The sequence below is a fragment of the Neolamprologus multifasciatus genome, chromosome 14 (genome assembly GCF_963576455.1).
Source record: "Neolamprologus multifasciatus chromosome 14, fNeoMul1.2, whole genome shotgun sequence".
NCBI lineage: Eukaryota > Metazoa > Chordata > Actinopteri > Cichliformes > Cichlidae > Neolamprologus > Neolamprologus multifasciatus.
In genome coordinates, this window is record NC_140452.1 from 6,128,931 (window position 1) to 6,156,818 (window position 27,888).

The 27,888-nt window shown below is 41.5% G+C and overlaps 1 protein-coding gene and 1 long non-coding RNA gene across 3 annotated transcripts in view; one reads left to right on the forward strand and one right to left on the reverse strand.

Annotated features, from left to right (window-relative positions):
* The window catches only part of schip1 (schwannomin interacting protein 1), a 275,998-nt gene that overhangs the window by 104,292 nt on the left and 143,818 nt on the right, over positions 1-27,888 (reverse strand). The window lies entirely within an intron of this gene.
* LOC146503349 (uncharacterized) lies at positions 20,755-23,805 on the forward strand. Its single transcript, XR_014868601.1, has 2 exons — positions 20,755-23,381; positions 23,432-23,805. It is a non-coding gene; the product is annotated as an uncharacterized LOC146503349 (long non-coding RNA).

Here is a 27,888-nt window from a genome sequence, read left to right on the forward strand (position 1 = left end):
TGCAGCTTCTAGCTGGCAATCCAGTTAGAAGTTAGAAGTGGCACTTGTGCTTTCTATGCTGCTTACTTAGCTCTCTGCAGCTTACCTTTGACTGGTCATTAAAAAAGGGTGGCAGAGACCACCCATGCTCATAGACCTGGCCAAACAGAGTGTCGTTAGTACATCCACCCTCTTCCGCTTATCCTTATCAGGATAACGAGGGTCCTGGAGCCCATCTGCTACAAATAAGAACCTGGGCATTAATTTTGGTCACATAATTCCTAATTGTGAAGGATGAGTTAGTGGGAAAAATCCATATCTTTCATGTATTACAGTAATATCACTAAGACTTATTTGGCGAATGACTCCCTTTCTGAGCAATTCAAGGAACTTCAGGTCTTTCACACAACTGTGTTGGCTTCAGTTTTCAGCCCCAGATGTTGGTGCATATGGACGTGTGTTAAGCTGTTGCTCTACATTTCATGGGCAGCTAACTGCAATCTTCTCCTGAACAGAGAAAAAACAACAAGCCGCTCACTTAAAATAAATTTCATGTGACGCATGCAATATTGTAAGAGAATTATAAAGGGTGACAGAATACATCTTTGGATTTTCTCATTAGTTCTGTCACGAAGTACTAAATTTGAATGGAAGAATTTTATGAAATATAAAGGACGATCAGCTAGAAAAAGTAAGACACTGTCAATAAAATAAACTCTCAAGTCTCAAGGTGAATAGTTGTCTAAGAGCAAATAGTGATATAAAAACTCCAGTAAAATAAACATAATAGGCTGAACTCTGGTTTGTTTTTTATAGAACACGCAACAGAGATTTAATGTAGCAGATGAGAGGAGGTTTCCCAGGAAACCATATTCCAGCTTGTAGCTTCTGTGGCCTGTCACTAAACACTTTTTTTTGTGATTCATTACACACATTGGACGTACACAGAATCTGAACTGCTTAAGTGATAATGATACATTACAATACTGGCACACAACTAGAGGTGGGAATCACCATACATCCCACGATACGATATTATCACAGAGCCCGTTCTCACTCCCGAGGCGTAACATGCCGATGTTTTGTCACATCCCGCGGCGTTCCTGAGGAACGCGAAAGGAGACCTTCGGCGTTCTTATGGTACGCGGTGGGTTATGGGCGAAATCCAGTGCAATGACGCTCCCGCGGTAATAGACGTTCCAGCCCTGTATTCCAGCCCTAAACCTAACCTTATCCCTAGCCCTAACCATAACCTTTTTCCTGACCGTAACCAAGACTTTAATTATGTTAAATAGCGTGTTTCTAAGCGATTTGAAGAAAAAGAGCGAACATGTGTAGATTGAGTCCATAAGGTTCTCATATTTCTTCATTTTTCCGAGGTCGTCATTCAGGAACGTGGTGGGTAGCCGAAAACGTAATATGTTGACGATTTGTCACCTAGCCTAAAATGTTACGCTTTGGGAGTGAGAACGTGTTGTATCACAATACTTAACGCACGATACGATATTATTGCAATTTTTAAAAATATTTTGCGATATTCAGATTCTGTACATAAAGGTAAACTTTATCAATATTCATTTTCTCTAATATCAAAGTCTCACACTCAGTCTTTCTCTCATTTCAGTTTTATTGTTGACAAACTGAACGGTTTGTATTACAGTCTAGTCCAACTTAACTGAATCAACCATCTGGTACAATTATAGCTATTCTGAACTATGCAGTTTATGAAAACTATGCAGCCCCTTCAGCAACTGAAGAATTTGAAAGTAAATTAAAACAAAATATAATTTTACATTAAATAAAAAAGTTTTAAACTTAATTAAAATAAAACATGTCTTAAAATAAAATAAGTAAACTGTCATGTTTATTGCTGCCAAAAAAAAAGTTAAACACATTTGGACAGTGAAGGAATGTCAGGATTCTTGCTCAGAAAAAGGATCAACATGCTCTGAAGTCAGCGCATGTTCCAGTCCACAAAAACTTTTTTTTGTAACAAAATATCGATTTCTGCTGTCCCTGTATCGATACATTATTAGCAAACAAAATATCACGATACTACACCGTATCGATTTTCCCCCCGCCCCTACATACTCTGGTATCAATCTGTTACAAACCAAACTGAAGGTCTGTCAAAACGAATCAAATAAGGAAAATCAGACATGTCCAGATTTAGACAGAGAACAGCTGTCTTTAAACCTACAAAACCAAGCACGAGTCCCCAGCAATTTCTAACAGAAGAGTTAGGCTAACATATTGTTTCTTCTTTAGCTGCCTCTGTTATAAATTGCCATATTAACACAATAGAAAACGAGCGCTTACAGCTTATTATTTTGGCCTGCAGACTGCACATACCCTGCTCTTTTGCGCCACTCTGAGAAGATTGCTGGTCGCTATTGAAACAAAGTGCATTAAATCAGAACTTATTATATATATTATTTTGAAGTACAGCACTAACTTGCCCCTCTGAGTAAATTTGGCGCAAAACATGTGAATTTCTGCTCTAAGGTTGAGCATTTTAATGTCTAGAATCTGTAAGTGATCCACTACAGCAGGGGTCCTTAACCTTTTTTGGGCCACGGACTGGTTTATGTCCGACAATATATTCATGGTGGCAAAACTATGCAGCCCATTCAGCAACTGAAGAATTTGAAAGTAAATTAAAACAAAATATAATTTTACATGAAATAAAAAAGATTTAAACTTAATTAAAATAAAACATGTCTTAAAATAAAATAAGTAAACTGTCATGTTTATTGCTGCCAAAAAAAAGTTAAACACATTTGGACAGTGAAGGAATGTCAGGATTCTTGCTCAGAAAAAGGATCAACATGCTCTGAAGTCAGAGCACAAAAACCTTTTTTGTAACAAAATATCGATTTCTGCTGTCCCTGTATCGATACATTATTAGCAAACAAAATATCACGATACTACACAGTATCGATTTTTCCCCCACCCCCTACACACAACCCATTTTTTTTTTCATTTGTTTCTTTTGGTGTGCGGGAGAGTGATGCAGTGATGAAAGAGCGTGAAAATCAGTTCAGTGATTTAGGTCTAATGTCCTGCTAGGAACACCGGTTCAAAAAATAATCATCTTTGTACATCCTCTGAATGTTCTGAGAAATAAAAATCGGTCCACTGTTCTATAGGGCTTTTCTCGTAGATCGCTGTACGTGTGAGTGTGAAGTCAAACTGCCAATGTTCTGCCAAAAATACAGAGCACAAACGGAATTGCTTTTCTTAGGTTTCGAAACGCTGCCACACAGTTTTGACTGAGCTCCTCTCTGCGCACTCTGTGTGTTCCACCACCCACCAAACAGCCTGAAGACTTGATCTAAACTCTGGCATGAGTGCAGCTCATTATTGCAATGTCACGGAGGTGGGGAGAGAATCAGATGATAGAAAATTCCATTTACATATAAAAACCTTGAGGTGAAATATAGTAGCTCATGGTTTTAGTGAGTGAATTTAAATTACAGCCTCTTTATTCTTTTACTTTCTACACTTTCATTCTGTCTTACTTAATCCCTGGAAGTCAAGGCTTAAGCAGAGAGAGACTGATTATCAGACACTCTGACACGGAGAAAAGACTTACCTTTCCTTTCTTTTCATTTCCTTTTTTTACAGGAACGTTATAATAACATAACTTTATATGTTCACAGTATCAGTTTGGAACTGAAGCGGCATTCTGATAGATTGATCTACTTCTGCGGCGAGATGGCATTAGTGTTTATCAGACAATAGGAAAATGATGATGAGTTTGTGCATGTGCATCTGTGTTTGTGTCTGTGATACCAGAAAGACCGCGTCTATGAAATATATTTCTCCTATATACCTAAGTAACGGCTGCATAATCGTATGTGTGCATACGTGAATTGTAGAGATGAACACTGTTATTAATTAAATGGCACTAGACATGTTAGTGGGTTAGTGAAAACGACATTTCCTGCCTGTGGCAAGTTTAAAGGTCAAACAAGAACGAATGTGTCCCTGGTGAGCGGCTATGTGGACACTTTTTGAAAGTAATATTGGAAACACTAGAAGAATGATTTAGAGATGAAGGGCCTGAAATGAGTTTAACAGCACCCAATCCCTGAAATACTTCTTGAATTATATGAAGACAGTGAACACAAATGTATATGAAATGTCTGATGTGCCCTATGTTGTCATGCAGGGCTTGCATGACAACATGCATAAACATGTTTATTTATTCCCAATTTTGTGGCAGTCACTAGCTGTAAGAAGATCAGACATGTAAACGAGAGCAACTGCTAAGCTAAAATTATGCTAGCGGCCAGTGAACATACAGAAGCCTGTGTCAGGGTTTATGGATGCACTAATTGTCAGGTCAAAGGCAGCAGGCTGTCAGGATTTGTGTGGAGGCGAGGAAGAAGGAACCCAAACGCGGGACTCGCAGGTAGGTGAAGCCTGGTGATTTATTATGATGAATGGATGAAGCAGAACATGAAACGGAGGGCTGACTGAACTGAGATAGCTGGCTAAACTGAAATGACTGAGCTGGCTGGATAGGAAACACGGACAGCGTACACAACATCAACATTAATGACACGACAGTGAATGAGTGGAAATAGAGGACTTAAATACACAGACTGATGAGGATGATAACGAGAGACCGGTGAGTACACAGCTGAACATAATCTGGCTAATAACACGAGACGAGCTGACACAGGAAAAGCAGGAAGTGAGAACATGGAAGTGGCAAAATAAACTGAACATGAACAAAACTGAAAGCACTGGGTCAACGACCCAGGAAGCCTGACACAGGCTTCTATATGTTCACTGGCCGCTAGCATAATTTTAGCTTAGCGGTTGCTCTCGTTTACATGTTTACAGGGGTGGCTGTAGCTCAGGTGGTAGAGCAGGTCATCTACTGATCGGAAGGTTGGTGGTTCGATTCCTGGCTTCCCCTAGTCTGCATGCCAAATATCCTTGGGCAAGATACTAACCCCAAATTGCTCATCCGATGCATCCATCGGAGTATGAATGTGTGTGAATGTTAGCTATAAAGCACTTAGAAAGATGTGCTTGTGCGAATGGGTCTGAATGGGTGAATGCGCAAGTTGTGTAAAGCGCTTTGAGTGCTCAGATGAGTAGAAAAGCGCTATATAAGAACCAGTCCATTTACCATGTCTAATCTTCTAACAGCTAGTGACTGCCACAAAATTGGGAATAAATAAACATGTTTATGCATGTTGTCATGCAAGCCCTGACTTGGGTTCAGGAGATGAGGCTGGAGGTGAGTAAGAAGAGGAGGAAATAAGTGGGCAGGGAGCAGCAATGGAGGAAGAGAATGTAAAAATGTTATACACAGGTCAACAGAACTATTTGTGATCTTTAAATTAAAGGTAACTTATAAGGCTTACTGCATTTATGTCTGTGGGCGTTCTCTAGCCACAGACATAAAATGCAATCAGGCTGAACTGCAATGCCCATCTTGGCATTCTGCATTCAAGAAGGTGACTTCCACGAACTGATGCCCACTTCTATGTATTGTTAATAAATTTCTTCTAAGTTTATAAGAACACATCAATTTCTTGTAAGATGTAATTACAAACTAATCATTGTACAGTATATAATTATGAGTACAATGTTCTTTTCTATTTATAAGTCAAAAATATTGGACCTTTAAGAAACTACCTGTCAGCTTCATAGCGTCACCCAGAATATAATTTGTGCACTAGCACTGCTTAGCCTGAATAGAGTAAGAAGATTAGCAGCTAAAATAAAACTGCATAATCAGGAGAAGACAGCATCTGTTAACAGAAAGCTGTTAACAAAGAGTGTTACGTAAAGCATTGTCCTGCAAACAGCAATTATAATTTTCTACAAAATATGAAATTCAGATTTGGTTTTTTTTTACTTATTTTTTTGACTGTTAGCTATTTGTGATGTTCAGTCATCATTCATTCACCATGATCAAAACACGGTAAGCACCGGACCGCTATATTTTCACATACAACACATTAAAATACACCACCGAGGCTCATGTCTTCTTGGAAACACTCCACAATTTCCCTGAAAGGCAAAATCCAACTCCATCTCTTCTCGTTCCTCTCATGCTTCACTCAGCTCAATCTGCACGCTCACAGCATTTTGTGAACCACAGTAAGAACCCATCCATGAGCAGATGAGAGGGCAAATCCAATCTGTTAAAAAGCCACAACTCAGCTCCACAGCCATACGGCCACCATCCAGCACTTGACCCAAATCTGGCTGTGCAGCACTGCAGTTGTGCGACCATGGAGCACTGACAGAGGCTTTTGTTTTCGGGAACAAATGTGTGTGGGTATGTTGTGCCGTGTGCATGTGTGTGTAAAACCACTGCGAGGGCTTCTTGCCGTCAGCATGTGCCGAGGTGCTAATGAATAAACTTAGATGCGTTTCTTTTTATAATTCACTGCTGAGCATGTGTGCAGTGCGCCTCCTTTTGCATCCACTTGAGCCAGTGCTTAGCTCAGACCTTTGCAGCAGAAAAGCACAGTGTCAATGAGCCATTAGATTACTGGAGCATAATTACAGTCTCATGGCTTGCAAAAGATTGAGAACAATGGGCATCGTTGCAACACATTCACAGTGCACGGGCTAAATATTTAAGTTATATAGCAGTTCATGAGGCTAATACGAGTGGCAAGCATTTGTAAGCCACTGGAATGGGGTGTTAATACAAACTGCAGCAACATGGAGATGATAGAATGTAATCCTTTCAACTCTATTTGGCCACATTAGCTAATATAATCAATAAAACAGACTCTGATCATGAATATATTTTACTGGTAGATTAATAAACTTAAATAATCACTGAATTTGGATAACCCTGCTATGTAGATAGCAACACTGCTTTTGGGTTTAGCACATAATGAATACGAATACGTGAGAAAGTGCTTCCTTTAAATAGTGTTGTGTATTCGTTTTCCTAAGGAGTGGGTTTTTATTATGAAAAAAGGATCAGAAAATGGAAAGTGGAGACAACTGAGGACTCTTGATGGAGGTCAAACATCTGTGTCTAAGCACAGGGTGAGTGCTGTGACACAATGAGGGAAAGCAAAGAGAGACTGTGTAGAAAGCAGTTGCCAGATAACAGAAGTAATCTAACATTCCTTGCTGTCAATATTTAAGCGAATACGCTTCTTGTGGCTCTTAAAAGATGTTTCGTTTCCCCCTCCATCTCTTCTCTCCCTGCTGTTCTCTTTCTATTGGTTTCTCATTCTCTTCTTTGTCCACGCATAAACACGTTTTACGATTCCACATCATCTCCCTCTCTCCCATCCCGACTCTTTTTTCCTTCTTTGCTTGAACAGATAAAAGTGTCGCCGCTTTTTGACAAGACACACTCGCTGGCTTCTTCCTCAGAGAGGATGAGAAAGTTAGCAAACGGCTGACGGAAAGAGGAGAATTTTGATATATGCTGGTACAAAAGTTCACCGCCTTTAAGCAGCCTTTGATCAGCCCAGCACCTGTCTGCCGCCCGGAGGGCCACCACGGTTCACAAGGTCAGCTATGCAATGATCTGCCACTCATTTCTAGTACATTTGAAGTATTATAGCTGTAAGGTTTGCTACGGAGCAACTGCTACGAGGGTGTCAAAAACAACATTTTCATCCTGAATGAAGAGATTCACCTTTTGGCCCACACTTAGAAAGAAAGTTACAGGCAAAAGACTGCTAAATGTCACTGCGAAAAGGAACTACGTGATTTGGGCTTTTTTATCTTCATTTTCTTGCAGCTCATCTCACATCACAACAGCGAATTGGTATCAAAGGTGCTTGCTAAGGAACTGAGGGCAGATCGAACATAGATCTTCTATTTAAAGGTGGGAAAAGGTGAAGACGAGCTGCAAAAACATGGGGATATGGACTAGAAGGCTCACTGTGTCTTAAAAGAGACTGCAGGGCGCAGGTGGAGGGAGAGGTATTCCTGAGAGGGAAGTGCAGTCTGTTTGGATTACATCACATACATGTTTCTAACCTATTATGTCTCTGATCAGGGAAAATGGGAAAGGAGGTGTCTGAGTATAAGCGAGGAATCGAGGGATGGAGAGCAGAGGACTGAAGTTTATGAAAAAGTAACGTTAAGTGTGAAGAGAAAGGCGAGAAGGGAGAAACACAGGTTGAGAGGGAGGGTAAAGAGAAGAGGGGAGATCTGGCACAGCACAATTTACTCTGGTTCCCTTTCTCTGGGAAGGAACTCAGGAGCAAATGGCAGTGTGAAATATTCAAAGGGGGACCAGGAACAGAAACATCGGCACTTAGTGACGTAACGCAGCTGCAATGCCCGCAGAACTCTACCCTGCTTGAAACCTTATTCCCGCATCCAGCTTTGAATTTCATTTCCCAAGTTATGAAACAATGAGATAAATTTAGACCTAGTGAGTAAGTTTCCTGAGGAACTAATTCCAAAAATATTTTTTTGCTGCATCTCATTAGAAGGTTTGATGCATTTGTGATGCAAATTGTGAATCATGATTTCATGACAAAGAATCTCGATGAATATGCATGGTACGGGCTATTCCTCTGTAGACCCAGGCATCTCCTGAACCTCTGACTTTAGCCCGTATACTCCCCTCTTGAAGGACTCTCACTATTACTCCTGTCCATCCCCTGACACTCTTCTCCGCTGTTAAACCCAAGCTTGTCTTTCACCTAGAGCAACCCTTTAATCAAAATCTACCTGCTTGTCTCTTGTCTCTGTTACCATTCCAAGGTCACACATTCAATCATTTCCTCTTATCCAGTCAAACTTATCCTTCTCCACACCGATCCCAAAAGAACTGCTCTTCCAATATGTCCCGGGGCAAACAGAGGAGAAAGTGTGCGCTTGTGCGTGCACTTATGAGTGCATGTGTATGAAAAGGTTGTACTGTAGCATTATGGATGACTTCAGACTTTAAGTGTGTGTGTGTGTGTGTGTGGGCTATTAAAAGAGCATGTCCCTGGGCCACGCACCTTTCATATGCGTCCTCCCCGGAGAGACAGCAAACAGAGAAAATAGAGCAGAAATCCTTTGAGGGCACGCAGCGGAAAGGAGATGTCACCGAATGTGAGATGAGTGTTTGTATACAATTTAAAAGTCAGATTTGATACCCCGTGCCCTGCATAATGGCTGATATTTCCCAACAATGAAAAGAAAAATGGTCTGTAAAAAGTCCCGGGACACTGCATTGCAAGGCTGTCGCAGAATACGTGATGAGGCTGAGGGCTAATATATGCGTGCGCTCCTCTCCCACATAACCTTGTAGTCAACAAAAACACGTGCGCAAACACCGCACGGCCAGTACACAAATTAATGTGCATGCGTGCAAATATGCTGCTAATGTCACTACATTATTCTGTTAGTTTGCTTGCATGAGCGATTTGAGTGACTCATAATATCATAGTGATGTTGCGTGACCATCAATCACATGATTAAAAGAGAAAAATATTAAGTGAAACTGCACAGAGTGAGATATCAATCCTGGGTTTAATTGCTACTGAGACTGAAGAGAAATGACACCTGTTTGATTTCACAGTTTTGCAACCCAAGGGTCACTGCAGTGGAATTAAAATGCAACATACAAAACACAAGAGGCATGCAGCATTGAGTGTCTGTATTTATTAACCTTAACAAAGATTGCTAGGGTTCGGAGGTTCAGCAGTGTCTTTGTTCTGAGAGAGATTGAGGTGTTATTGAACACAGCAGACGGCTGTAAAACACGTCACATATTATATACCAGGAGACAAGTTAAGAGCTCAGCCTCCTGCCCACTCTCTTAATTGCCGCACCTCACATCATATAATACCAACACCTACAAAATGGTCACGGAGGGAGAGCGTTACCGATACAGAGGGGGTGTAGATAATAAAAAATGTGTCATTTCTCAGACCGTGTGATTTGTGTTTGATAAATGAAAAGAGAAAAAAGGTTAGAAGGGTGCCCTGTTATTCCCATTTTGATTGCAAAGACAAGAACGGAAATGCTGCAGAGGGCGGGAGAGGAGTGAACATAGGGTGAACATGTAGGATAGATCAAGAGAGGGGCTTGAGGGGAAACATGGTTCGTATGTTCACTCTGAGAGTCTTATTAATTCACCTCTGGTCGTTCTGCGCACGCTTTGCTGGGTGGTGACGATGGATGGTGGGTGGAGGTAAATGAGAGTCGATGAGTTAAAGGACAAAAAGAATGCTCCTTGCCCACCGCATTGATTCTCAGCTCCGTGGGGTAATAACCCTAATGTTGTAGGCTCTGACCTCACACACACAACGGCTTTAATTAAGAGACGAGCAGCCACCGACAAAAGGAACGATCTTATCTTAATCTCTCTGGAATTAAACATACACTGAAAATACAATGTGTAACTATGGTTCAGCAAGTAATAAGATGTTGAGATATGTTTCCTTGCACTGAACTGAAGTCATAATTGAGACTAATCACAGAAGCATTATGTAAAGGACGAGGTTTCCTTTCGCAACCTCCCAATCACGGTCTCTTTTTCTCTTCGCCTCTTTGCTCCCTCACCTGCAACAATGTCTTATTTTCTGTGTAATTTGTGGTCACATGCTCTTTTTCCTGGCACGAGCAGCTGTCCGTCAGATTTGCAAGTCTGCTGCTTTAAAGCCAATTACAGAAATAACCCTTTTTTTGCATTAGAATACACTTGGTTCTGGATTTCCAGTCCATTCAAATACTAACACACTGGAAAGAAACCTTTCTTTCGGCCTTCTTAAGGAAGTCACTGTGTAAAACATTCTTTAGAAAGGTGTTTTTTATCTCGTCAACCATCAGGATGGTCTTCTAGTTTTTGAAGCCTCACTTCTATGTGAACACCAGCGTGGGAAAAATCAGGGCAGTTTACTTGTAAAGTAAAGGAACTCTACAATACCTCAATCCAAAACCTAAATTTCACCCTGCCCCTAAAACATTATCACTAAATAACAATCAATAAAGCATATGAGTAGGGATGCATCGATACCGATACTGGTATCGGTATCGGGGCCGATACTGTAAAATGTGTGTGTACTCATACTCGTAAAAGTTAACTGATACCATGAACCGATACTAACTTATTTCATTAATCAGAGGGTGGCTTGTCATTTCTGTTGTAGTTTTTTAGATTGGTCACTAGGGATGGGTATCGTTTAGGTTTTATCCGATACCGGTGCCAAACCGGTACTTTTGAAACGGTGCCGGTGCTTAAACGGTGCCCAAACCGGTGCTTAAAGAATGGAAAACACAAAATTGGTCCAAAAACCTCTCATGTTCAGCTGTTTTTTTGTAAAAAGATAACAATGTTAGTCTTTTCTGCAGGTATACGGCATATATGGTATCACTCTGGGCTGGAAGCAGTGCTTAAACAATGGAAAAAACACAAACTTTGTCCAAAAACCTCTCATGTTTAACTGTTTTCCACTTTTTCTTCGGTCATTTTAGCCTTTTTGGCCAGGGTGAAGGGAGTATCTGACATCAAACAAGAAGACAGCCGCATGTAGCTATGATGGTGTTTGCTAGTTCACGTTACATGCATTAATTTAATAACGCGGTTAGCTTACTCAACGTAAATTACAGACGAACAACATTAAGCTACTCACGCAGAGAAGAACGGCTGCTGCTGCATCATCATTTCTGCTACACTGGCAGGGCTAGGTTCATCGGATTTAAAGTGTGACCTCCTTTGACAGTATCAGCTTAAAGCACTTGTTGCAGGCTGCTGAGTTTGCATCTTTTGCTGTGAAGTACAGCCAGACTTTTGACCGCTTTGCCTTGGGCATTTTTAATCTGTAGCTCTGCTCTAAAAGAACGTACGTACCTGGACCCGCCTACTATCCTCGAAACGTAAAATGATTGGCTAGAATCTAAAGTGTATCATTCCATACCAGTTGGTGGCGGTAATGCACCTTTCAGTTGTTTGCCAACCGCCAATAGAAATGTAAGGAAGAAGAAAGTGTATCACAGCTCAGGAAAAAAAAGCACCGAAATAAAGCACCGAAATGCGCGCTGCTTTTCGGTCTGGTTACTACCGTTTATGTCAGAACCGGTGCCATGATGGCACCGGATACCGGTACCCATCCCTATTGGTCACTAGGGGGACATCCCGCGCTAAACAGTCACAGAGTTAGACGAGTGAGACTGGCGGCTCCAGATAAAAAAGAGAAACTGGAGGCTGCTGTAGCTAGGCTAAACAAAATGTCAGCAGTGTGGACCGGAACAGCCAACTTTAACTCAGGTTTTGGAAAAGCGATGAAAAATGTCAAGAGAAAATCCACGGGCAGTGTGTGTGGTAGAAGTATCGGTTTTTGTACTCGGTATCGGCAAGTACTCAGATCCAAGTATCGGTATCGTATCGGTTTGAAAAAATTGGTATCGTTGCATCCCTACATATGAGGGATGATAACAGAAAGCACAATGCCTCACCATGCTCTGCTACTTTAAGTAGGGGAAAAAAAGAGGAAGGAAATTACACCAATCGGGTACTTGGAAAGCTTATGAGCTCTTAGACTGGCAATCAAACACAATCACACACATTCCACCACGCCGACTGGATGGCTCATGTAAAAACAGCTTCTTCTTAGGTAAGATGCAGTAAATGTTATACCGATCAACAATATGAGAAGGGGAAAGGCAGCATGCTCTAGACAAGGAAGCAGCTATATCTGGAGCCCGTTCTCACTCCCGAGGCGTAACATGCCGACGTTTTGTCACGTCCCGCGGCGTTCCTGAGGAACGCGAAAGGAGACCTTCGGCGTTCTTATGGGATGCGGCGGGTTATGGCCGAAATCCAGTGCAATGACGCTCCCGCGGTAATAGACGTTCCAGCCCTGTATTCCAGCCCTAAACCTAACCTTATCCCTAGCCCTAACCATAACCTTTTTCCTGAGCTTAACTAGGACTTTAATGATGTTAAATAGCGTGTTTCTAAGCGATTTGAAGAAAAAGAGCGAACATGTGTAGATTGAGTCCATACGGTTCTCATATTTCCGAGGTCGTCATTTACGTGGTGGGTAGCCGAAAACGTAACATGTTGACGATTTGTCACCTAGCGTAAAATGTTACGCTTTGGGAGTGAGAACGTGTTGATATCTGTGTAGTATTAAGCTACATGCCTTCATTACAAAACAAATGAACAAAATAACAAGACCTCAGTCACAGAGGCTAAGTCACCCCCCTCTGGACACTACAAAAACATGTCTATTTCCCAAATGGCTGAAATCAGGTGAAATCTGTTGAAGAGAAAGTGCTGGCCTAAAAATCTCTTTGTGTTTGCTTCGGTCACCAGCGGATTGCAACAGCTGCTGGGAGTTTAGGTGGAAGATGCTGATATTGTAGTCAAAGGAGCTTGCAAAGAAAAGCGTCTGGACTTCTTTAAGTTACTTGAAGACGTTTCACCTTCATCCGAGAAGCTTCTTCAGTTCTAAGGTCAAATGGTGGAGAGTCCCGTCCCTGTAGTGCCGTACAGTGCAGCGAGGAATGCCCAGACCTCTACATCGGAGAGACCAAACAGCCACTTCACAAGCGCATGGCACAACACAGAAGAGCCACCTCCACAGGACAAGACTCAGCAGTTCATCTGCATCTTAAGGATAAAGGACACTCTTTCGAGGATGCCAATGTTCACATTTTGGACAGAGAGGACAGATGGTTTGAAAGAGGAGTGAAAGAAGCATCTATGTCCACTGTGAGCGACCATCTTTGAACAGAGGCGGTGGTTTACGACACCAACTCTCTGCCATCTATAATCCAGTTTTGAGATCCCTTCCCAGACGCCTTAACGCCCACTCACATCCTGGGCCATCTGACCTCAGGAATTCACATGATAAGGTGGGGCCAGGTTTCACAATGAACTCACCCGAAACTCTGGCTGATTGGGACCCACACCCAGTTCCACACCTTGGCTCAGGCGATTAGAGGATCATCAGGGGGTCCTTTTGTCCCTCTGTGGGGGGAAACTCCCACTAGGTTTATATCTGGGACTCCCCACCATTTGACCTTAGAACTGAAGAAGCTTCTCGGATGAAGGTGAAACGTCTTCAAGTAACTTAAAGAAGTCCAGACGCTTTTCTTTGCAAGCTCCTTTGACTACGATGACCTGGATGACTGAGAACCTTCACAGACATGCTGATATTGTGAAGAAACCAGAAACTGAGACCACCAAGAATAGTTCTGTTTTACTACTGAAGCCAAAACACGTGAGAGGGCACAAATTTTACTCTAAAGCTGGTCTCAGTTTCTTGTACGCATGGTTTGACTATCACTTATGCTTCTGAAACTCCACGCTAGTTAAAGTATCACGTTCTGTAATTTACACATGTGAGCGATCTGCGGTGTACTCATTTGTTTTTCACTTAAAAGGACACGCATTTTCCACAAACCGTATTATTGTTGAACTGCAGTTGTCCTAATGTTAACAAACAGAGCTCGCCGTGCACAGCTGGGGTAAGAGGAGCGAATAAAGCTGAACAGAGGCATAAAGGAGGACAAACTAATGGTGACACTGGGGTGTAATGATTCAAATTTTCTCCCTCTCTGTGCTTCCTTACACTCTCTCCCACACAATAAATGGATGGAAATGAGAGGCAATAAAAGGATGAGATGAAATCATTTTCAAAGCCACTATATTTATTTTCCTCTCATCTCCCTCGTTAAATGCTGTGCTCGGCCGATGATAACCAACACAGGCAAACATAAACATGCATGTGGGCCAACAGCAAAGACACAATCATACAGAAGTACACACTCAGTGTTTAGACAGAAATACTGGGAAAAAATTAATGGATAAACACCAAACATGCAATATATGCAGGGCACAGACACGTGCGCAAAGAGGCAGACAGATAAGACCAGAAATCTGCCCTTATTAACCTCTCATGCACATTTCCTGGAACCTTCAGGTGATGGGGTGATGCATGAATACTGACATCTTGACCCATGATGGGTGCTTCTAGTAATTTTAAACAGCACAAGATCCTCTAAGTCTGCACCTACTGCAAATATCCTCATTTGAATACAAACCTTTGCCTACAACCTTTAACCCTTAAGGCCTTGACTTGCTCTGCCTATTAACAGAGTGGATTGCCTATGTGTGTTTGCATGTGTGCCTGTGTTTCCTTATGTGTGTTGGATCGAAGCTAGCTTCTTTATATGAAGCTGGTTTAACATGTTTTGAATCTCAGGGTTGTATCAGCGGTTTTTGTGAACTGATCTTCAGGGAGAAGAGAGGGAAGTTGATCATAGGGGTATTTCTAAGAGCTTTTCTTTGCAAGTGGAAGGTTTTACATGCAGATTTATAATAGTGTATGTTATATTACACCATTTAGCACTTACATGGTTATCCAAGTCAATTACATTTAGCCTGCTAGAGACAGCTAATTAAATTCTCATATACTGTTTTAGTTTCATTGCCTTCAGAATGATCGTGTTGAAGATGAGGATCATGTCTGCAACCCCTTGCCGTCAGGTCCATGAGCAGTTTTGGACTTATATTATATGTTATATGTATATTGGATGTATTGTGCTGCTGTCCATAGTTTTCCTGCTTGCAGGTGTGTGTGTGTGTGTGCAGGTAGGCCAGTTTACAGGCACCATCAGCTCTGGTGGGTGTGTCCTGCCAGGTGGCTGGCCGCACCCAGGATGATGCCACACACCTGCAGCTGATCAGCCTCGTCTGCTGGGAGCTACTTTAGAGAGTTGCTGAGCTCCCATCGACGTGGGATCGTTGCGTGAGACTTGCCGTCAGTTCTCCAGCTAGTCGGTTTGTGAGTGTGAGCTTGCCAGTGAAGTTGATTGTACAAACGGCTGCCTCTGTGATTTCCTGGAAGGAGTGCAGAAACGAGAGGGCAGCAGGCACGGAGTACACGGGCACTAGGGAGTCGACACACAGAGCACAGACACTTGGAGAAGACGCTGAGTGGGAGTCGGGGACGCATGGGGATTTATTGTTGTGTGGATTATCTTTACGTCACTGTAACTAAACGCGGCGCATTCATCAAAGAGTCCAGCGTTTAGGTCCTCCTTCCCCACGGTCTGCCAGCGCAGCCGTGTCACTTGCAGTCAGATCCATCTTTGAGTTTAGTCCCCTGCCTCAAAGAGACCCATTGCAAATGAGGTAAACTCACTTATGCACAACCTGATACCGTCCATCTGATACCAACGTGTTGGCAATCTGTCTGCAGTTATGCATTAGGTGGCTATTATTTGCAAACCTTTTCCAATCTATGTGTGAGTAGTTGCAATTAGTCCAAGTCAGACCGTAACTGTTTGGAAATAGGTTGCCCTCTCAGCAGATTACAATTTCCTTGTGATCAAAAGTCTAGCCCAGAGGTTAAATGTGCAACACCCTCACAGCCTAACAGTTGGTTAACACGGCTACTTGCACGGAAACTGAAGAAATTAAAAGCAATCACCAGGAAACAACCACGTTTACTAGGATGGTATTGTCCTATTTTTCCTCTGCTATGAGCCATTAACCTGCATTCACACTCGAGAGATCTGCTCGTTGCACATGTCTTTGATGCTGAATGCTGATTGCTTGCGCACATGCCAGGTTCCACTTGCCTAGATAAAGCACAGGTTTATATTACTAGGTCATATATCAATCAGCATTGGCAGTCGCTTCAATCACTCACCTGGAAGTTGAGAAAGGTTAACCTCAGGTCCTGCCCACTTTGTGTCGCCAACGGTAACTTTGCCTGTGATCCCTGAAAATTGACTTTATATGGTCTCTGGTTACCACGTCATTTCCAGGGTAGACGCAGCTTAAGGTGGTAAAAAAACACAAACCCTTAAATTCTATTTTCCCAACAAGCACAAGTTTGGTGATGCCCTCCTCCCTAAGTGTATCCAGACTACCGTGATGAATTGATTGTCAGATGTGTTTGTGTCGGGGGAATAGCAAGTGTCCTGCTGTTGAGTGATTTATAGAACCAGACTCTGAAGGAGAGACACCTCTCTCACGGATGACAGCATGGCCACTGTCATTTGGTCAAAGGTGCAGAGAGAAGGAGATGCTTTTCTGTCTGTCTCTCAGCCGTGTGTCTGTTTGTGTTAGTGTAGGTGGGAAAATGGATGATTAGGAAGGTAGGCGCTCGTGTGTCACAGAGAAATGATAGAAGTGTGCGCCATACAAACATGGAAATGAAAGGCACTAAAATGATAGTGTATTAGCAATTGTAATTGCTGAGGTAAAGTGTCAAGTTATTGCATTTGTTATTAACCTCTGGAAATATCACCTTGAGGTTTAACAAAAACAAATAATAAACTCCAAGTCCCAGAGTCATTGTCATTATAATTAGTTGTTAATTAGTTTTTTAATTGAAAGGAAGAAAATGCATGGTGTAAAAGTTTCTTTTCTCCACGTGGAATTATTCAAAGCACCTCGATTTTCAGAACAAAAAGACAAAAACCAGTAGTTAAAGAAAGCGAAGACGACGCGGTGAATCGTTTTAACACGCAGTGAACTCAGGGAACTGTAAGGTGCTCTTAAAGGTAAAAACAATGAAAGTCATTCGTAGGTAGGTCCAGTCTTTGTAAGCTCCATAATATATATATATATACGAGAAATAAAGATGATTCACAGACTGAACAATCGTACTATACTGTGTCGAGCTGTTGCTTCAAATATCCAAGTTTTGATTTCAGTACAAAACATCTACAAAAGCCAGTGAAGTAACACTTGTCATCAAATTAAAACATTACAAAGACGGCTCCCAGCAAGTAACAAGTATCATTTGTAACTGTTAAATGTACAACAACTATCGATGTTGTGCAATGAGTCGAAAACTGTGTCCATTGGGCTCTGAAATGAGGGAATGCTGTAAAAGCTGGGAGGATCAAGTGCGAAGGGGCGACTAGTATTTGCATAAATTACAGCATGAATCCTTCCCTCCAGGTCCATCTTCGTAATTCATCTCCACCACCCCTCCGTTCTAGCCCACACCATTGCCCTCTTGCTCCCATTATAACCAGCAATGCATGAAATTCTCACTTTCATAAAGACCAGCAGACATTCTCTCACACCGGTTCAAACGGTGACTACTTTATTAACTCTGGATTGATATTTTTAAGAGGAGGAAAGTATCGAAGAGTTTACTTTCAGTCTGCTTCTTTATGTCAGCGAGAGCACAGCAGCAACACCACTGTCACCGCAGGTCAGAGATAAATAGCAAACACAAAGAAAAACCCAAACATAAGGAGGAAAGACGTTTTGATTGATTGCAGAAAGTCTTTCCTAATCTATTTGTGTACATAATATGTTATGAAAAGAACTTTATGTTAAAATCATTTGGTGCTTGACTTAATATCCACTATGGTAAGAAGGAGCTGTACTGCTTGTCAATACTTTGATGTGAAGCGGTGCCGACCAGTCTCCGTTTAACAAGGAACAGCTGCTGGAGGCTTTAATGGGATCATTGATTTCAATGGGTAATATTTGGTTTGCTCAGGCTTTAATATCTTTATTCTCTTTTCTTTCATATCTCTTGTTTGACTTCTACACAGCAAATCTTTTCAAAGTCAGCCTCTTATTGTCTTTCTTGTATCATGTTGTTTTTTCTCCTCAAGCATTTCATCTTAGCATGCGACACATGTTACACTGTGGCAAATCTCCTCTCCTCTCCTCTAACTTCATGTAAACTTTATTCTTTTTGCCCCAGTTAACATCTAGTAAATGATGCTTTCTGTCTCTTTTTGCAAAAACTTGCATATTTCCAGATTTTACGTCGTCTTTCAGGTGTGCAAAACTAATATTCCCACATATCTAACCAGAATGTAGTGTCATACAAATGGGGGGTGATATATTTCATTAGATAATGTTGTTTGATAATGCTATTACAAATCGACTGTATGTAAGCACGATGGCCTCCCATTAATCAATGTGACAACACTTCAACATAAGGCAGGTGAAGCACTCTGTGAGTCTCTGTGCCAGTGTATTTATTATTAGGCCGAGCACTCAAACGTGCAAATAACCCTCCACACATTAACCCAAACTTCCTCCCTGTTTTACTTTGTCTCACTTGGTTGATAGGTCATTAGTCATTCTGCACTGCTGCTAGCTATAATGATTGCCTGCTCTCGTGCTACTTTTCCAGTCCTCGCTGTCTTCTGTATCCACTAAGTGGGCTGTTAAAGTAGCAAGCTGTGGAAGGGTTTTTCAGCCAGTGTGGATGAATGCGGCTGCAGTGTGCTGGTGTGATCTGGAGTGAGCTCTGGAGAGCCTGGAGGTTTTGCTCCAAGAGCAGTTTCGATAGGATAAAAGTTTAATGATTCCTCTAGAGAAACTGGGTCATAGCAGCTGGAGAGATGTTTAAGTATATAAGATTATGAACAAAAGAACAAATTCTATTATGAAACAATGTCTTTGTCATACTAATGCACTGCTCAATTACAAATAGTTCTTGCTTTGCTTACAATTATCAGATTGTCTGGATGGTATCACTAGGGCACGCAGGACATTTAAAAATAGAAAAATAAGATATATAATCCTCTTTAGTTGATGGGGACGTTAATGGGGAAGTCAGTATGTTGCTATAATTTTAGAGAGTATGGAACTTTTTGAAACTCAGTAATGCACAGCAGTGACTGGGAGTGGATACTATGCCTCTACCACCTGGTCAGTACCAGAGATGGGCAGTAACGCATTACTTGTAACACGTTACCTTAATCCGATTACTTTTTCAAGTAACGAGTAAAGTAAGGGATTACTATTGCAAAAACGGTAATTAGATTACCGTTACTTTCCCGTAGGAACGCTGCGTTACTGCGTTACTAAAACCGTGATTTTTTTGCGAGAATGTCTCATGACGGTGACGTAAGCAAGTGTGACGTTCGTGACAACAGCTGTGTGCAGATCAACAATGGATCATATATCTAGTGCGGGAGAGAGTATGAGCGTGCAGCGTTTAAAGCGTGGAAGTACTGACCTTACTTTGAGTTTGATTCCATAAAAAGTGACAAAAACATTAGTGTCCGTTGTGCGTGGGAAGAAAACTTCTTTTTACAGCAAAAAAAACCCCTAAACTTCCGAGCAAGCACCGAGTAGCTACGACGTAATGGGAAACTCACAGAGAAACTCGCGGATTCTTCCACTGACCGCTGCACACCTGCACCAGGGCAAACCTCCGCCTACCCTGCTCCTGCTTTACAGGTGAAAATAGAGCAACAGGACCGCTAGTCTTTGACTTTATTTATTTTCTGCTGTGTTTTACTTGCATCTATTTGAAAGACTGAGTGTAAACACAAAAAAAAATATATTTTATGTGCTGGAATGTGCAGAAAATAGGTTTAAATATTAAACTAATTTCTTCCAGTCAGAGAATGTTGCATATAATTAAATTTTTGCTTGATGCATAAAGTTAAAAGATTAAAACTAATAAAACAAGTTTTAAAAAGAGACTTTTTCATTTGATTACATTTTGTATGATGATTATGCAGAAAAAGTAGAATTGGGCTGAAAGATCTATCGCTTTATCACCTATTCAGGTTGTAAATCGTGTTTTAAAAAGTAACTAAGTAACTAAGTAATTAATTACTTTTGAAAATAAGTAATCAGTAAAGTAACGGGATTACTTTTGGGGGGAAGTAATCAGTAATTAGTTACTGATTACTTTTTTCAAGTAACTTGACCAACACTGGTCAGTACTGCACAGATGTATGTAGACTTGACAAAACAGTGTATCCAGTAATGGTAAATGTACTTCGTAACAATATTTCTCATGAGATGAAATTTTAAATCTTAAATAAATCCATTACGTGTTTGAGCTTGAATTTAACCTGCACCGCATAAACTTTCACAGCACCAAAGACTGCAGTCTGATGTTTCTGTTTGGTAAACATTACGCTCATTACCTGCAGTCACAAGCCATACATAAAATGTTTTCATTTTAAACCCCAGTTAATAGATGTACGTGTGGGAAATACCGTAAAATGCCAAGTGAATTGTAAAGTGTCGACTCCCAGGAAATACTAAAGATAATCTGGCTAGGAAGTTTCAACTCTGCTGTTTCCAAGCAACTGTATAGTAACTCTCTGCACCGCTGGTTATTTCTATGCTGCAATAAATGCCTTTAACACTACTCATGCTGCTTTGCTACAATGGGATCAGCAACTTACCAGGAGGACTGTGGTTTCAGCTTTTGCCAGAAACACGAGATGATATGAAGGAAGCAAAGCAGCCTGACCCACGAGCTTTCAGCTCAGAACACTTTTACATACTTTAACTGATTACTTGAAGCTGCAATATGAACGTCCAACACGCAACATTATATATGTATCAGTGTGCATGTAATAGGTGTCCTTTAAGGATAAACTTTCAGGCTAATTGAAAAACTTTCAGATAAATTGCTATTCTAACCTTTAGAGTTTATCAAATTTGGGAAAATGTTTCAGGAAGAAGGATCTGACCACCAGCTAATTGGATCTGATACTAAGAGTGTTTTGTGAACCAGTGTCACCGGAAACTGGAAAGCACTGCAAACTTAAGCAGATCAACCTTTAATTACCGAGAAAGAAAACAAGAAGTTTAAGAAAACTTCATTAGTGAAAATTACAATTAAAAATCATGTTTTCTGAAGTGAGCGTTAAAGGTTAGAAGGCTGGACTAGCTGTGTGCTTTCTTATAATTTCTACAACTCATAGTTCTTGTGTGAATGATGAAGCAGTGGGTTTGTAGCGTTTAAGGCGGGGTGATGTGGAAGATGACAGGACACTGATGAAGCGAGACAGCAGTCGTGCTTTAAATCACTGCTTCAGTCTCCTCTCCTCTGTGCTGCTAACCGGAAAACAACACAGACAATTCCCTTTTTCTCCTCACCTAAAAGCAACCAAGCCCCCTCTTCCACCCCCCTCAGGGAAACTATCAGACACATGGCATGGTTTGGCTTTTTCCTTGTGAAAAGAAAAAAAAAGCGAGTTTCTTATATCTCTCTCTCCTTCTTTACGGCCTCATTCCTCTGAACGACTGCCAAGCTCATTTCACTACAAAGCCAAGTCTGATTTGAATAATCGGCTCGATTTCTTTCCATTGCAAAAGGAAACTTTCTTCCTCATTAATTTTCATTTGTCAACACATTCACACACCTGCCTCCCTCAGACTTGTGTCTGCGTGTCCACACACGTTTATGCAGACAGTTGCCATATGAATAAGAATCAGTCGCAAACTGACAAATAGAGTAGAGCTAGTTATGTAGGGTAAGAAAATGTATAAGAGTGAGAAACAAATGCTATGAAGGAAGAAACAGGCCGTGCGGAGTAGATGCAGACAATTACTCTTTAAAGTTACCTGCAGATTTCTTCTGCATGTGTGTGTTTTCATATTTGCGAACGCCTGTGAAAGGAATGAGAGGAACAGATAGCGGTCTCCAGGCATTTTCCAAACACACACTCCTCCACACAAGCCTCTGCAGACTCATTATTTCTTTACCTATGTTCATTTCAAACCACTTCCATCCCTTCATCATTTTAATGACCTGTAAAAGCAAATGGGCTTCATGGGGCACAAACAAGGGGTGGGGCGGGGCCACATTAATTAACCGATTACATGATCAATTATGTGTATCTGTGGGCAATTCTAATTAAGCCCTGCCATATGTGCCTGGCTCATGTGACCACATCCCTCACTGAAATGGTGTGTCATCACTCAGCGCAACACAGTTTTAGACTTCTACTGGTGTCAGTGCTGCAGCGTTCGGTTATTTTGATAATCAAGTTTTCTACTGGCCATTCCATGGATTAATTGGATAAGAAATCTTGTCTTTTTAATCTTCAATTACTCAACAATTGAATTTAGAAAATGAATGAAATAGCACTGAGTCAGTGAGCGGCGATGCTCTTGAGCCTGTTTCAAAAGTTTTAAGTCGTGCCATGCGCTAGTGTGAGCTTCACCAGCTAACATACTGGACGGACGCCACTCACTAAGAAAAATGGCCGGCACTACACGATCATGTCACCACTAATTAGAAAGCACTCGTTGTGTGTTCTCTGACAAGTGGTTTGACTTTTGCTTTTAAATAATAATAAGCTCCAGGGCTCGCAAAATCGCTAGCCCGACGTCCCGGGGCTAGCGATTTTTCCAGTCGGGCTACCAAAATCTATCTCTGCCTTGCCCGTCGGACTATCATAGGAAGGAAAATATATGTCTATGCTTTTGCATTCTTTCGCCAATGTAGCTGAGTAATTATGTCATTGGCATCGATGAGCCACTGTCAATATGTGACATATTGAAATCGCGTTTCAATTTGCGCTTGCTTTTTGCTTTCACTTTCATTTTGCCATCGCGCGAACGGTGTGTAGAGAGCAGCAGCACTGATTGGTGAGTGACGATTAATTGCGCACCAATTCCTCTGACATCGTCTTATCATTAGCTTACTATTCAAACGCGACAAGTGAAATCTCTCGCAGCAAGCTTAAACATGTGAGAGGTTGAGTGCGCAAAGAATCGCTGATCATTATTTAAGTACGTGTGTAAAAGCAGCAGGATTTACGCTGGTATTTTAGTTCTGCTCAGCCAAATAAGACAGGTCAGGGTGAAGAAGGGGCAGCCAAAGAAAAGCTTACCGCAAAACGGAAAAGTTATGACAAATCAGACTATGAGGCAAAAAGAAAGCGCAGCTTTTTTGGTTTCATGGACAAAAGAATTTCTGTGGCTGGAATATGACGAGCTAAATAACATGATGTTCTGACAGGTGTGTTGTGAGTTTCATTTGATTTCTGAGTCGACAAGCGCCTTTGTTACTGGGACCAGTAATTTTAAGAAAGACCCCGTCAGAACCCATGAGAAATGCATTATTGCCCAGTCTGCAGTATCTTTCCCAGAACAAACAGCAATTGGGAAAAAAAACATACTACAAATAAACCAAGCACAACAAGAACTCCTGAAAAATCTGTTTAGAACAGCGTGCTATATTGCAAAGAGTGAACTACCATTGGCAAAATTTAGCAGTCTTTGCAAACTTCAAAAAGCAAATGGCCTAGATCTTGGTTCCACTTGCCTCTTACCCGTGACTTCAGTGGAAATTTCAGATTGAGGATCTGACACAGACTGATTCATGTTCTACAGTTCTTACAAGTTCATAGAAATTTCTGTTCAATTTGAACCAAGTATTTGAGTTCATGATTGTAATTTTTATACAGTTATTGTGATTTGTATTTTAACAATTTTTTTGATTCACTTTTGTTTCCTTTACAATATTATACTTTAATGTATAATATTGTAAAGGAAATAAAACATAAAAAAATAGCTTTCTTTTTTATTCGGGCTACTTAAATTTATTTTGGGCTACCAAAAACTGAAGAATGCCTGCCCAAAGGGCTACCAGAGATTTTGAAATCTTGCGAGCCTTGAGCTCAGAGCTCAAACACAGTGATGTCTTCAGGTAGGTTTTCATCCCCGGCTCGCAGATTGGTGTTGGTGTCAGCAGTGGACGACTGGGAAAGTGTGTCATTGGGCAAGAATCTTATTGATGAAAGTAGGATGATGACCTAATGCTATAGTCACACTACAAAATACAGAGGCTGCAAACCATGGCATGACTAAACTTACAAATCTCGTTGCCTTTGAAATGGTTTCTTTGAAGATGGGTTCTAGGTGTGCGACCACCTGCAGCCGTTGCCATCTTCAAAGCAACTTTGGTGCGTCAAGACGGAACTGGTCAACTATCAGTCTGGTTATCAGGGTATGATTGAATGGGCTCAAGTTGGCAATTATATACAATCTGTTTGTGACAAACTGTCAAAAATTGCAAATCTGCCGCCAACTGTTGCAGATCTGTTGCTGTCTACATACACAGAAGTTCATATGAGACAGAAATTCACATTAACTGCTTATATGACGGGTCCAGCCACAACCTATTGAGGATGAAAACCTACTTGAAGGTGTTTATGCTCTGAGCTTATTATTAAAAAGTAGAAGTCAAACCACCCATCAGAGCACACAATAAATGGCACAATAAAGTGAATTGTGACTTAACACCTTTGAAACAGGCTCAAGAGCATCGGTGCTCACTGACTCAGTGCGATTTTACCACAGATTTTTCCTTTTTACGAGGAGGTTGCCATCTTATCATTTACTCCAATATGACTGAGCCATTAAGCAATTTGGACCGCAATAACATGAAGCATTGAGGATTTTCTGTAATCAGGTATATCTGAATTGCTCAAAGAGTTGTTGCAGGTCTAATTTGTATGTGTCATTACTCTATTCTGTGTGAGTGTGTTTATCTCAGTTGCATGTGTTTGTGCTCTCCTCTCCAGGCCTGTGGGCTGATAAAGACTTAAAGGTTAGGTGTTCCCTCTCATTTCTCTGTCTCTCCAGGTAATTACTCTAAAGCACAGTTCAAGGCACACAGAGAGACAGGCGGCAGGTACAAACTCACCGAGGGGATCTGACAGAGAGAGGGAGAGGAGAGATAAACTCGCTCTCGGTCTTGTAGTCTAACCAGAAAATTAAACACAGACAACAGAATGAAAGACAGGATCCGAGCCAAAACCAAGGAAAAAACAAACAAAACCAAACAAAATACCACACTGACGAAAGCTTGAATAAAGAGTGATAGCATTTTACAGACGTATGTGTACTCATCAGCAGCAGCAGCATCAATGTATAGAGGTATTTTGCTTAATACTCAAGGCCAAAACAAACCACTACTTTCTAGTCCACATTCAGAGCGGTGGGAAGCATCCGGGGAGCTTCAATGCAGGGAGCTTAAAGCCGTCCTGATCAATACGGCAGACAGAGGGGCGAGGCAGGGCACTGCAGTAAGGGCACAGACACGTAGTTAACAGCGGATGTTAAAGTGGAGACATATGTATAAAAGGCTCGGGTCAGCACAAAAGAGAGTAACTGGGCTAAAATTGCAAGAAGAATCTCACAGCTTGGATCAAAGTTATTATATATCAAAGAGGGGAAACTATGCCAAGTAGCTATGCATAATACTTTCTTCTCAGCTTTTTGTTGCCGTTTTATCATTTCTTTCCCTCTGGCACCAGTGTTTGCTCACGCTGTGGGTGGCATATGAGCACATGATTCTTTTTTTTTTTTTGAAGAATATCTTAAAAAGTCTCCTGTAATCTGTACTAATAATCCGCTTCTTCTTGAAAAGCGGGAGTGATAGTAACAGTGCCGATTACAGTCTCATACAAAATGCATGTGGAGAAATCCTCTCAAGGCCAAAGCATGCTGATCTAATTCAATCAAGAATCTGATACAGTGGAGGAGGACTTAAAAATGATCTGCAATTAAGAATACATGCCTCAATGTGCGTGTGTGAGTGTCCAACGGTCATAGAGATATGAGGACTTTTGATAATATGCGCTCCTATTGCTCACATAGAATCGCAGAATAGCTCTTTAATGATGACAAGCTTAATGTCAATGTCAGCGTGCAGGCATGAAGAAATCTTAGAACATTCCCAGAGTGGGGAAAATCTCATTCCCACCACTCCCCTCCCATCCTTTATCCCATTTCTTACAGCATCCTTGATCCAATCATCAGGCTTGTCCTAAGCTTCAAAGTATGCAGTAAAGAAAGATGAATCCCTAATTCAAATAGGACTCTCTTTCTTTCTCTTTACCCTTGTGTTTATCATTTGTTGCCTGCAGAGGGCTTTGGTTCGTCAGACAGTCAAGACATCACAGAGATCCGATTACAAAGGACACAAGCACACTGACACATGCAAGAAGACACATGCACAGAGGAACATTCAAAAGAAACTGTGCTTATGAGAGGCTTGGCTTCTGAGAGAGATGCCCCTGTGCTTTTGTATGGAGCAGATTACCACATCCAAGGCACACACTAGATCATTTCGTTAATATGTGAGCGCCTGTATGTATTGAATAAAAGCATCTCCAAAGATGTTTTGTGCTTTCGTTTCTCTGGAATGCTCCTTGAAAACCCTGTTATCTAGCCGAACCCCCAGCAGGCAGGAGGATGATGGAGTAAAGGAATTCTGGTGTGTGGGATTGGGAATACAACATGATGCTTGTATGCAGTTTGTATTTTGTGCTGTTGGCAAGTCCTTCTCTTTGTTCGAGAGTGCAGCTGCCTGCAAGGCCGCTAGCATCTTAATAACAATATTTTGAGTGTCCTTAGCTGGGAAGCATATTGCAGTGTACTGCACAAAACATAAGTGATATTCCACGGGCAAAGTTAAAGCAAAGTTAGAGCATACAGACAAAGACGCGGAAAGCCAGTCCTCGTTTGAAGATTTGTGCGTCTCCCTGACTTGATCTGCAGGGATTTGCAAGGACAGAACTCGGGTACACCTCAACACTCCAGTAGTACTCTGACAGCTTTCCACCAGCTCCTTGTTATCCTGCAGCATAATCAGAGCCTCACTGTGCCCAATTAACCCTGCTAATCATTGTTATGGCTGATGAATGCACAAACATTACACACACCTAGCACTAGCCTCGGGATATGAGACTATCAGTACCAGCTGTCGACACTCTAACCTGACTGAAGGGAAGTGGCCATGCATGAAAGGAATTTGTGTCACGTGCAAGCATATGGGTGTCTGTGGATGAGCTGTGTAATACTACAGGTTGATAAGAAGTCTTATGAGCTAGCATGAAATGACAGCTATTGCTGCATTGCTGTGGCTAGTAGGGAGTGGGATGATTTTCAGTGTTCAAGTTTCATCACTGGGCAGGAGCAAAAACCTGAACCCCATGGGAAGCTCCAGCGGGACCAGGACTGATGAACACGGACTGTAATCCATCACTTTACTGTTCATGCATTAGAGCTGTGTCCACAGCAGAGCTGGCCAATAGACCATTAGCTCTGTAATTTGCCAGGCACTAGCACAGAGAAGTAGGCAGCATACAGAAACACTATCTCAGCCACAATTAGCCAGTAAACTTTAATTAGTATTGTGATTAGAGACGGAGAGGCAGAAAATCCTTCAGCAAATTCCACAGCCTCCCACTCAC